Source organism: Ursus arctos, unplaced genomic scaffold (genome assembly GCF_023065955.2).
Source record: "Ursus arctos isolate Adak ecotype North America unplaced genomic scaffold, UrsArc2.0 scaffold_24, whole genome shotgun sequence".
Lineage (NCBI taxonomy): Eukaryota > Metazoa > Chordata > Mammalia > Carnivora > Ursidae > Ursus > Ursus arctos.
The window spans coordinates 21,057,439-21,069,794 of record NW_026622919.1 but is presented as its reverse complement, the minus strand read 5'-3'; positions in this window follow the sequence as shown (position 1 = coordinate 21,069,794).

Sequence of the window (12,356 nt, the reverse complement as noted above, 5' to 3'; positions counted from 1 at the left end):
CGCCGTAGACTGCGATCTCATTAAATCCTGAGACCTGCAGGCGGAAGATGGAAGCTGGGAAGTCCTAGCATAAGGGCCACGTCACAGGCGAGCGAGGGGGCAGAACTGGGCCCTGACTGAGACCTGTCACTGCAGACACCATGCACCCTCCGCCCCCCGCTACGAGGACAGTGCTCACTAGTCACACGACGCGCGTCTACCAGTGACGCTGAGATGGGGGCGTCTGGAGCCTAGTGTTCGGCTCTGAGGAGAGCCTAAGCTTCAGGAGATGACAGCTCTTCAGGAAGCTCCACGTGAGCCCCAGTCTTCCCCTGTCGCCCATGTGCTACTCCCTGTGAGTGGCCTCTCAGGAATCGGTCCTCTCCTCCTCCCAGGGGTTCAAGGCAAGAATGCGGGACTTGCCCCTCGACGCCTCCTCATCCCTCCCCCGTCTCATCAGCCAGTCCTGCTGGCTACAATTCCAGAAGGTATCCTGATCGGTCCGCTTTCCTGGGACTCCTCTATTACCACCCAGTGCAGACCCCTCGCCCGTCTCCCGTGGGCGACCACACTGCCTCCTACCTGGCGTCTCGGCTTCCTCTGTCCAGCCCAACCCTAATCCCACCACTTGGTTCTCACAGTGTATCCAGGTTGCTCCGTTAAAAACCTAAATCAGATCGTGAACGGCTAAGATTAAAAACAGTGAGGGACACCTGGGTGGCTCAGTCGGTTAAGCGTCTGCCTTCTGCTCAGGTCACTATCCCCGGGTCCTGGGATCGAGTCCCACATCGGGCTCTTGGCTCAGCGCAGAGCCTGCTTCTCCCTCTGCCCCTCCTCCCACTCATGCACTCTCTCTCTCTCTTTCTCTCTGTCTCTGACAAATAAATCAAAATCTTCTAAAAAATAAAAAAGTAAAAACAGTGACAATATCAGTATCAGGATGTGGAGCAACCGGAATGTTTACACGCCGTTGGCGGGACCGTACGCTGGTGCAGCCGCTTCGGAAACCTGCTTGGCAGTGTCTACCAAAACTAAATGTACGCCTAACCTATGACCCAGAATTTCCACTCCCAAGAGAAATCCGTGCTTGAGTCTCCTGAAAGACATGGACAGCGGTGATGACAGCAGTGTCGTCAACGACAGTGAAACCGGAAAAACCTCGGATGTCCTTCGACAGGTGAATGGATTCATGAAGCGTGCTGTCGTCTTGCAGTGGAAAACTACACAGCAATAACACACAACACGCAACCACTACCCGCATGAATGAATCTCACAGACATCATATCGAGCTAAAAAAAAAAAGCTGGATGCAAAAGACTACAAATTGTAGGATTCTTTTTAAGAGAAGTTCAAGAGCAGACAAAATTAATCTATGGGGATAGAAGTAAAAATGGGGGGGCGCCTGGGTGGCTCAGTCGTTAAGTGTCTGCCTTCAGCTCAGGGCGTGATCTCAGAGTCCTAGGATCGAGCCCCATATCGGGCTCCTCCGCTGGGAGGCTGCTTCTTCCTCTCCCACTCCCCCTACTGTGTTCTCTCTCTCGCTGGCTGTCTCTCTCTCTGTAGAATAAATAAATAAATAAAATCTTAAAAAAAAAAAAAGAAGTAAAAATAGGGGTTACTTGATGGGGATGGGAGAGTATTGACTGGGAAGGGGCATGAAGAAGCCCTCTGTAGTGGTAAAAATGTTCTCTATCTTGATGTGGGTGTGTGTGTATGCGTTCGCTGAGTTGTGAGATTTATACATTTCGCTGTAGGTATATCTCAACTAAAACAATTCAGACCGTAACACTCCTGTTTCCGATAACACATTAAAAATAAAAATCCTCCCTCTCTGACCCCCTCTCCTACCCCCCCTCCTCTCACTCCCCCCTCCCCCGACAGCCACATTGACCGCTTTACTGTTCCTAAACACCTAACACCCATTCCTATCTCAGGAAACCACCTTTGCTCTTTCCTGAGCCTTCCCTGACCACGCTGACCCCATCTCACCCCCCCGTCCCCTACCCCCCATATTGTCTTCTAGACACTCATCACCCCCTGACATCATATATACTTCTCCGTGTATTTTCTTCATGCCTCGGCTCCTACACGAATGTTAGCTCTTAGCTCCATGAATGTCTTATTCGCTCTCCAGAGCCGAGAACAGTACCTGGCACAGAGAAGGTACTCGATACATATTTGCTGAATGAATAAATTAGGTTTGTTGAAATAAGAGCTGTAAGAGCAGACAAGACGCGAGATGACAAGCCCTCTAGGAATTGAGCCAAAGAGATTCACTACCAGTCTGGGGATAGGGGGTGGGGGACAAGTAAAAGAAAGCTTCTTGAAAGAGATGACCCAGGACCCAAAGCAGGCTTGATGGCCAAGGTGTGGAAGTGGGAGGTCAGGGATGAGGCGCTGGGAGGCACTGCTCAGCATTGTGAGCTGCCCCTGCCCTGTGGACAGGTCACAAGGGGAGCCAGATGTGTGGGGGCTGGACAGGCTCTGCCCTCCTCAAAGGGTGCTGGTCCCACTTTGGAGGACTCCATGCCCTGGGGCAGGATCATAGGGGCCAGTCCTTTCTGTCTCTGCTCCTCTACCCCGGGGAGGGCATGGAGAGTCGTATGGGTTATTCCCCTTATCCCCATCTTGGCCATCTTCAGACCCACCCGTCATCTGCTCCCTTTCGGGGGTGATGATGAGAATTGACATTTGGAAGGGTGTCCTTTACCACCCACTATGCTTGGCTTTATGTGCGTTCTCTCATTTAGTCTTCCCAACAAAGAGGTTGGCTCTATCAGTCTCACTTTCCAGGTGAGAACTGAGGTCATGAGAAATTTCTCATCAGGGACACAGAGAGGCCAGGTCTCAAAGCTCGCGAGAATTTGAACCCAGTTATTCTGACTCCAGAGCCCACAGTTTAAGGTCTGCACAATCCCGACAGTTTGAATAACTAAGCAATGTCCAGCTTGCACTCACCAGACTGCAGTGGCCACCTGACTATAGCTGGGGGGGTGGGGTGGGGAGACTATCCTTTCTGCTCCTTTCCTCCACTCTGCCTGAGTTCTGCCTCCCCGTGTGGAGAGTGCCCAAGACACGAGACGTGGTCAAGGGCTCTGTGGGCTGTGTGGGGAGAGGACGAACATTCTTAGTAGCATCGCACATCCCAGGCTGGTCTAGCAAGGAACAAAAGGGTGACAATGATTTGGCGTGGTCGGAGGACCAGCAAGGTAAGACGCCCTCCTGATCACGGGTAGAGAGGCGAGTGTAGAATTTAAGCAGTGCCCTTTGAATCCACTAGGTGTCACCACCAAAATTACTTTCTCTTCACTCTTGGCGTTAGTGAGGAGGGTAGAGTCTTTCTTGGGGGAATATTGAATCTCTCTTACGGTCTACCCCCAGGCATGAGTCAGAAGTTTGACCATCCCTGACTTCCCATTTGTATCTTTCATTCTGCTCTTTCTTTCTTTCTTTTTTTTTTTTTTAAAGATTTTATTTGACACACAGAGAGAGCACAAGTAGGCAGAGCCATGACAGAGGCAGAGGGAGAAGCAGGCTCCCCACTGAGCAGGGAGCCTAATGCAGGGCTCAGTCCCAGGACCCTGGGATCATGACCTGAGCCGAAGGCAGACGCTCAACCGACTGAGCCACCCAGGCGCTCTTCATTCTCCTCTTTCTGCTGGGGCTTTCCCATTTAGCATTTAAACCCTCTCAGCTACCCCCCCTTTAAAAAAAAAAATTGTATTTATTTATTTGACACAGAGAGAGAGACAGCCCGCAAGAGAGGGAACACAAGCAGGGGGAGTGGGAGAGGAAGAAACAGGCTCCCAGTGGAGCAGGGAGCCTGATGTGGGGCTCGATCCCAGGACCCCAGCTGGGACCATGACCTGAGCTTAATGACTGAGCCCCCCAGGCACCCCCTCAACTCCCCATTTTTAAAAACACTTTCCTTGACCCGATATGCCTGCTCCAGCTACTGTCCCCTCTCTCACTTCCAGCTCAAGGCCAATCTTCTGGAAAGGATTATCTCCACGTCCTCATCTCCCATTCATTCCTTTTTTATTTTGTCTTGTCTCCCCAACTTTTCATCATGAATCAGCTCAAACACAGAAAAGTTTAAAGATTAGTAGTGAATATCCATAAAACCTTCTAGATTGTGTAATGACCATTTTGCTAAATTTGCTTTTGTTGTCTCTCTCTTTTTCTCCCTTTTCTCTTTACACACACACACACACACACACACACACACACACACTTTTTCTTTTACCAAGCTATTTGAAAGTAAGTTGCAAATATTAATATCATTTCACTCCTAAAAGCCTCAGCGAGAACCTCCCAAGAATAAGAATGATTTCCTACCACAGCATCAGCACACCTAGGAAAGTCAGTAGTAGTTGTACGTCACCTCATATCCAGTCTCCATTTGATTTTCCCAATTGTCTCAAAAATACCTTTTTAAAAAGGTAAAAAAAAAGAGGGGTGCCTGACTGGCTCAGTCAGTTTAGCATGGGACTCTTACTCTTTTTTTTTTTTAAGATTTTATTTATTTATGTGACAGAGAGACAGCCAGCGAGAGAGGGAACACAAGCAGGGGGAGTGGGAGAGGAAGAAACAGGCTCCCAGCGGAGGAGCCCGATGTGGGGCTCGATCCCAGAACGCCAGGATCACGCCCTGAGCCGAAGGCAGACGCTTAACGACTGCGTTACCCAGGTGTCCCGGGACTCTTACTCTTCATCTTGAGGTCTTGAGTTTAAGCTCCACATCGGGACCAGAGATTACTTTAAAAAAAATTAAATCTTGAAAGAAAGAAAGAAAGAAAAAAGCAAGAAAGCAAGAAAGAAAGAAAGAAAGAAAGAAAGAAAGGGAAAGAAGCTTGATCCAATCAGGGCCCATGCATTGCGTTGCGTTCTTATATTTCTTTTGTCTCTTTTAATCTAGAAGAGTTCCTTTGCTTTTCTTTTTTTCCAACGACATTGACTTTTCGAAGTCTAGGAGAAATGTCTTGTAAAATGTCCCAAGTTCTTGACCTGTCTGATTGTTTCCCCGAGCTCTTGTTCACTTGTACTTTCATCCCCTTTAATGTAATTTACATTTTTCTGATAGTCACGCTTAAAAAGCAAGAAGAAACAGGAGAACTAATATTCATAATATATTCTATTTAACTCAATATATACAAGATAATATTATTTCCACATGTAACTGACATAAAAATACTAATGAGATCTTTTACTTCGTTTCGTAGTAAGTCTTTGAAACCTGGCGTTCATTTTATACTTGCAGCATATGTCAGTTCTGACGAGTCACCTTTTAATCGTTGAATAGCTACCTGTGGCTAGCAGCTTTGTAACTGGACAGCATAGTTCATTCTAGGGGTTTTCTGGAGCTTAAATATTTTAGAGGATAATATGGGTGATGCTGGTAATAGCATTAACAGCATTACACCAGGCAGCCAATAATGCCAGGTTGGCTCCCATGAGTGATGGCTGAGTTTCTCAAGGCGGAATTGCCAGATCTCTCCATGAAAAAGATACATTTTTTTCTCTCTTTGTTGTTAGTATGTGGTGATTTTTGCTTCTTGCAAAATATCGTGTTTATCCCAATCATTCATTCCTGTTAGGAAGTTATTTTTAAATGTGTCATGTAATTTTTCAATTGCGCAAAAGTTTTAAAGATTAATATAATGAACACCCACGTCTCCCCACCCAGCTTCAGAAATAAAGCCATACCCTGCCGTTGAGGTCCCGGGTGCCTTTCCCTAATCACATCCCCTTCCTTTCTCCCAGAGACAATGGCTTCCCCGAGTGTGGTATCATTTCCGTGTGTTTCTGTAAACGTTTACTGTGTACACAGACATCTCACAACAATATGGTTTTTGTATTCTGGGGGGTAACAATTTATCCTTCACATGCACTATTTATAGTGTACAGTTAAATGGCTTTTATTTTATTTTTTTTAAAGATTTTATTTATTTATTAGACAGAGAGAGAGAGACACAGCCAATGAGAGAGGGAACACAAGCAGGGGGAGTGGGAGAGGAAGAAGCAGGCTCCCAGCGGAGGAGCCCGATGTGGGGCTCGATCCCACAACGCCGGGATCACGCCCTGAGCCGAAGGCAGATGCTTAACCGCTGTGCCACCCAGGCGCCCCTAGTTAAATGGCTTTTAGCATAACCACAGAGTTGTGTGACAATGGCCACAATCAAATTTAGAATGCGTTCATCACCTCGAACAGAAACTGTACAAGAGCGTTCATAGCAACATCATTTGTAATAGCCAAAAAGTGGAAACCACTCAGTGTCCATCCACTGATGAGTGCGTAAACTAGATCGCGATACATCCATAACATGAAATATTATTTGGCCAGAAAAAGGAATGAAGTGCTGAAACATGTTACAGCAGGGACACACCCTGAAAACATTATGCTGCGGAGAAGCAGCCAGGCACAAAAGCCCACATGTCGTGTGAGTCCCATTTACAGGAAATGTCCAGCATAGGCAAAGCCACAGAGAGAGAGAGTGGATTCGTGGTCGCCAGGACACAGAGAGTGGCGACGGGAGGAAGGCAGAATTGGGAGAGGTTATTCACGGGTATAGGGTTTCTTTTTGGGGCGATGAAAACGTGCTGGAATTAGTGGTGACAGTCGCACAAAACTGCGAATATACTAAGACCTGCTCAACTGTCCACTTTGAAGTGAGTAAAAGGGTTTCTGTTTACGGGAACTTTGGTTGCTTGACTTGGACACACGTCACCGCAGTCTCTGCTCTGTCTTCACATGCTTTTCTCCTGTGTGTGCCCTCTTCCTGCAAGGACACCAGTCATTGGACTGGGGCCACCCCGATCCCCGTCACCTCATTTTGATCCACGCAACTTCAACCGGACTAATTCTATCTCCGGAGATCTTATTTCCAAACAAGGTCAACTTCTGAGGTTCCAAGTGAATGTGAATTGTGGGGCGGACACCGTTCAATCCACTTCAAGATCCTTTACCCATGGCTTAAGTGGGTTATTTGTCTTTTTATTATTGAGTTTTGAGAGTTTTTAATAGTCACATGTTTTAAAACTTTATATAAATACTGTCCTCCTGGGTACCGTGTGCGGCCACTTTCCCCCCCTCAACATTACGCTTGTGAGATTCACCCAGGTCAATAGGCGTAATTCTTTTTGTTTTTAATATCATATTTATTTATTTGAGAGAGACAGAAATAGCGAGAGAGAGCACGAGCAGGAAGGAGGAGGAGAAGCAGACTCCCTGCAGCGTAGGGAGCCTGACTCAGGGCTCGAGCCTGAGACCCTGGGACCATGACCTGAGCCGAAGGCAGTCGCTTAACGACTGAGCCACCCAGGCGCCCCCATAGAGGTAATTCTTAAAACAAACAAACAAACAAACAAACAAACAAACAAAAAAACCAGAAACATACCAGTTTGTTTGGTTTTGTTGCTTTTTCATTCTTCAACCCCCTGCATCTGGTGTCCGCCCTCAGGACTCACTGAAACTGTTCTTGTCAAGGTCACTGACTCCCATGTTACCACACTTATCTGTTCTTTCACTGGCATTTGATATTTTTGACCATTCTTCCTTCCTGAGCCCTTATCACCGCTTCCAGGACACTATGTTCTCAGGATTTCCCTCCATCCTATTTATCTCCGTCTCCCTTGTAAGCCTTGTCCCTCAGCTCGGTCCTTGCACATGGGGTGCCTTGGTTCTGTCTTAAGCCCTCTTCTCTTCTCACTCTCCACCTAGGCTTAGAGTTCATCAATTTCATTCTGTGTAGGGATCTATAGCTGCCTAACCAACTATTCTAAACTTAATGGCTTAAAACCACCACCGTTTTAGAACTTCTCATGATCCTCCAGGTTGATGGGGGCTTGGCGAGACAGTTCTGTTGTCTTACTTGGGGTGTCTCATGTGGCCGCAGTCAGAAGGTAACCGGGGCTGGAATGTCCAAGATGACTAGTTCGCTTGTCTCACACTCTGGTGGCAATGACTGGACTGCTGGGATAGCTGGACCTCTCTTTCTCCAGGTGAAAGCTTCTCTCTCCAGATGACCTCTGCAGCAGAGTAGCTGATTTCTCACATGGGAGATCAGGGGTCCCAAAAGCAAAAGTGGAAGCTTCTGGGTCTTCTTAAAGCTTAGTCCTGGATCTGGTACAGCATGACTTCTGCTGCATTAAAGGTTGTCACAGGTCAGCCCAGACCCAATGAATACAAGGAGTCCTGCGATGGTCGGGCCATCTTTGGAGAGTAGCTACCACAGTTTAGGAGTCCCAAATTGCTAGGATTTTTCTTCTAAGTTCCAGACCCAAACATGTAGTGGCCTACTGGACCTCTCTTTCCTCCCTCCTCACCAGGTTCCTCAGGCTCATTCACAGCCCTGGCCTCTCTAAGCTAAGGAGTTACGTGTTAGTACCACATGCACACAGGAGTTTAGCCGGAAGCTTGGGAGCCATCTTTGGCTCCTCCCTGTCCTCAGCTCTCACATTCCACTTCTTAAATATCTCTAGAATTACTTCTTCTCCATATCTACTGCTCATACCTAATAATGATCATGGCTAAGATTAGTGGGTTCTTTCCAAGTATGTACACACTTTGGACACATTCCATCCAGTCTTATATCACCATTTCATAGATGAGAAGCCTGAGAGTGATAGAGGTTGAATAACTTGCTCAAAGTCTCACCCTATTCAGTAGTGGGGAGAACTGAAACTTGAGCCCTTTGGCTCTGGAGACAGGCAGCCTTGCCTCCAAAGCCTTTCTGTCCAGCTGGTGCCCAGCTGCCCCTCAGTTCAGGCAGCCATCATCTCTCACTTCGAGGTCCACAGCAGCCTCCCAACAGGTGTTTCTGCCTCCAGTCTGGCCCCATCTAATCTATCCTCCATCCTGCAGTCTGAGGGATTTTTCTAGAAGGCAAAAGGGGTCATGGCACCTCTCTGCTTAAACCTTTCAATGGTTTCCCTCTCACCCAGAAGATAAAAATCTAACTTTTCACAATGGATAATAAAGTGCTTCATACATTGGCTCCTGTCGACTTGACAGTGTACCTTGGGGCAGTGGTTTTCCATCGGGGCATTTTGGAAATTTGTGAAGGCTTTTTTTTTTTTGTTTATCACAACGATAAGGATGTGCTATAGGCATTTGGTAAGCAGGGGTCAGGGATGGTAGAGCGCTGTGATGCAAGGGACGGATCCACATAACGAAGAATTATCCTGGGTTCCACATGGCTTTCAATGTCTGATTGAACATTCCATGTGAAAAATCCACGTATTAAAAAAAGATGTATCTAAGCCTATATCTCCATTAACCCTATAGCCAAGGGAGGAGGGGACAGGCTTATTTCTGGCTCACCCTTACCAGAAATACAGCCCTGTATCTCTTTGGGGTCCCATCTTTATGACGAGAATCTTTTGTTAAAATTCCCCAGTTGAGGAGGTTCTGAGGTGTTTCCCTTTTCCATCAGACACTGACAGAAGCTCAGGTTCACTTAGTTAGGCAAATGTCCTCAGAGCAAAAACCTGCCTCGGTGTTCTACTTACCTCTTTCTAGAAACCCTGCCTTTGTTTACTTTGCTTTGCCAACGTTCCTTACTTTTTCATCAAAGCATTTAAGTGTTTTTCACGGCTCCCCACTTCGTGCTTCAATACTCAGCGCTGGAGATGTTCATTTGTAGAGATCCAGATGCATCTTCCTGCGTCTCACGCTGATTCCGTGGATGTTCAGGCTGGTCTGGTACCTATCCAGCTCGACTCAGGGGACCGGCTGAAAAAGGGGTCCCCTACTCCTCCGCCATCTTAACTCCTACCTCTAAGATGTTTTTCAATATTATTCTTTTGTTGTTTTTTGGGAGGTCTCCCAGGTACTTGGCCTGTCATTTTATCGAAAAAGTATAAGCATGAAATATTTTTGCACAAACTTAATATAACCTGTGTTGTTTTGTGCTGTTGAGAACTTTACTAAGAGTCTTTCGCCATTTTGGGAAATGACACCACAAATGACAACGCAGGGGCACTTGGTATGGGCATTAACAGCACAGACTCTGGAGACAGTTCTGCTCTTTTGTGGGAATGTGACTTTGGGCAGGATGGCTAACCATGCCGTGTCTCGGTTTCTTCATTTGTAAAATGGGGGTAATAATACCTATCTCAGAAAGTTATTGTGAGGATTGAATGAGTTATGACATGTGAAGTTAGGCCAATGTCACATGGTAACACGATGTTAATTAAACGTCGGATGTTATGAAGACTTCTTTGACCTAATTCCTCATAAGTTTGCCTTTCTCGCAAGTTCTGGCTCAAGCTAGCCCATCCAAATGCTTGAAGTTTTTGGAACGCGCCATGGTGCCTCTTTTCTTGCATATACCTTCCCCCTGCTCTGGAACACTTCTCTCTCTTCTGCCTCTGCGTAATTCTTATTTTCCCATCAGGCCTCACTTAGATGTCACTTTCTTCATGAAGCCCACACCTAGTTCCCCAGGTGAGATGTCCCTGTATTCCACCCCAGTGGCTGCCTTTATCATAGAATGGTGTTACAGAGAATGCGGGGAGCTTATGTTAGCAACAGTGGGCAGGGAACGCCTCTGAGGAGGGGACATGTGAACGAAGGCTTGAAAAATGAGGAAGGGGCAGAGTAGAGCCAGTACAAAGGCCTTGAGGACCCACTTGGTGCATAGCAGTGATAGAAAGTAGGTCCACACAGTATACGGTGAGCAAGGAGGAGACAGAATGGACATGAAGTTGAAGAACTTCGAGTGTGGTGTCTACCATCTCCCTGACCCAATCACTCACCCCACCTTCAGACATGCAGGACTACATACCTGAAAATCTTTACCTTTGCACCCACTGATCCCTGGGCCTGGAATGTGTTCCCTGCCTTCTCTGATTGGCAATAAAATTCTACTCATCCTTCAAGGCCCAGTTCAAAACCACTTACGAAACCTTCTCCCATTCTTCGGCAGGAGTTCATCACTCCCTGTCTGACCTCTCACGGCACAGATGTCCCCATGGCACTAATTACACGCTGACTTATAGCTCAGCTAGCTGTTTACTCACCAGGCTGCCCGCCACACAGTGAGTGCCCTGAGAAGAGAGGCTCTTAGTCACCTCCGTAACCATCTGATGGCGCCCAGCCACAGGAGGGTCTCAATGAACGCCGCACACTGCCTAGTGGGTGCAGCCCAGCACTACTCATGGCAGAACAGAAGGAAAACAAAATTAACACAACTTATGGTTTATCACGTATTCCCATTCATTACTTGATTTGAGCCCTCCAACAACCCTATGAAACAGTCGAGACGGGCTCTATTAGCCCCATTTTACAGCTGGGTAGCTGAAGCCCAAGGGCATACAGCTAGTGAGTAGTGAGAACTAAATCCCAATCCTGTCCCCTTACTTTTTTTTTTTTAAGATTTCATTTATTTATTTGACAGACAGAGAGACAGCCAGCGAGAGAGGAAACACAAGCAGGGGGAGTGGGAGAGGGAGAAGCAGGCTCCCCGCTGAGCAGGGAGCCCCATGCGGGAGGATCCCAGGACCCTGGGATCACGCCCTGAGCCGAAGGCAGACGCTTAACGACGGAGCCACCCAGGCACCCCTGTCCCCTTACTTTGGATTCAACTCAAGGAGGGATGACAGAGAGAGGCAAAGAGCATTTTGAGGATATAAGGCAATGGGGTTAGCTATGGTGGAAAAGAGCTTTTGTGAGTGAACTAGGGAGAGATCCTTACTCAGCTGGTAAGGAGTTAGCAGCAGCCCCACTAGGGAGGGCCCAGGATTCCTCTCCAAAACCCAAGCAGCTGGAGGAGTCCGCAGCAGCATCCCCCAGCCTTGGAAACTAGGGAACCCCCCGGCCCGCGAAAGAGACGGGTGTTAAGGTCAGGTGGCTAAGATGACGTTAAGGATGACAAGTTAGCAAGGGCCTGCCTCTCTGTTGCTATGACAACAGGAGCTTGACTACTGGGCTTTGCAAGGTTGACTGAGGAGGGTCCTTCGTTAACTCGAAATTAGGGAAAGACATTTATGGGGTGGGTGTGTGCGTGCACGCGCGCGGTAAAATAAAGATGGAAAAGGTATATTCAAGACTAGCTCAGTCATTCTCCGCCTCGGCAACATGTTAGCTTCACCTGCGCAATTTTTAAAGCCTCGATGCCTAGGCCATAACCCAGACAAATTAAATCAGAATCTCGGGCTTCCCCATCTGCTTAAGTCTTCGCCGATGACTCTAATTGCAGACAAAGTTGCAAACCCTGCACTTAGAAGGCAGGCGGAACGCTCGCGACCTTCCCAAGATGGCGGCTACCCTACGGCTTCCGCCTTTACGTGCGCCGGCAGGGGGCGGGCTTTCCAGGGGCGCATGCGTATAGTGTCTCTTCGCTCCCAGCTCCCTCCTCCTCTTTCCCCCCGCCTCCA